The following is a 1071-nucleotide window of genomic DNA, read 5'->3' on the forward strand; positions in this document are numbered from 1 at the left end:
TACAGTAGGATACAGAGGACTCACTTCAATTTGTCTCACCGGATAGTATCTTAATATCTCAAGAATAGCGCATTAGTAATACGCCAGCTGCAGTAGGACACGGTAACAATTCCTACACATGTTAATGATAACACTGGCTCGTAAGACGATGCAGCAGCACTCTAGCAGATACGATAGCTAAGCCGTCTGCTGGACTGTGCCAGCAGCATTATTCTTGAAATGCTTGGCTAACGCACAGTATAGTAGGTGTTTCCAATCGAAGTGAATTCCTTAGCTTTTTTACCAATGGCTTAACTATTCCACCATTTGACTCGCCATCCCGGCAATCGACTTACACATACAGTAGTATCAACTATGGACTACAGCCATACAGCGTAAAACTAACCTACTTGAGCGATAACCTACCAACTATTGCTGGATTACATCACACTGGACTGATGAAAGTCAGCAAGAGATAATTTTATACTCATCAATGGACACCGGTTCAAGCATTGTAGTGATTTCAGCTCACTACAGTAATTTTACTACAAACATACATATAGTATTGGTGTGATTCCATTTCTTAAATTGAAACACGACACATCAGTAACTGATTGATTGAATGTCGTGTTGAATTCTGATATTCTTTCATTGCTGTTTTTATTATATCAATTTTCCCCCTATAGTATATTGAAGGTACTACTACAGTACTGTATGTTTATTAGCATTTCAAACATTTGGATGGCAAAGCACATAGGAATTGTTACCATGTACTTTGACTGTTCTTGCATGGATAGCAGCTACCTATTGCTATAACGTATAGCATTGTTACTGTACTGTAACTTTATTAGCATTTCAAACATTTGGATGGCAAAGCACATAGGAATTATTACCATGTACTTTGACTGTTTTTGCATGGATAGCAGCTACCTATTGCTATAACGTATAGCATTGTTACTGTACTGTAACTTTATTAGCATTTCAAACATTTGGATGGCAAAGCACATAGGAATTATTACCATGTACTTTGACTGTTTTTGCATGGATAGCAGCTACCTATTGCTATAACGTATAGCATTGTTACTGTACTGA

Source organism: Trichoplax adhaerens, genomic scaffold (assembly GCF_000150275.1).
Source record: "Trichoplax adhaerens TRIADscaffold_15 genomic scaffold, whole genome shotgun sequence".
In the NCBI taxonomy this organism is placed as follows: domain Eukaryota; kingdom Metazoa; phylum Placozoa; class Uniplacotomia; order Trichoplacea; family Trichoplacidae; genus Trichoplax; species Trichoplax adhaerens.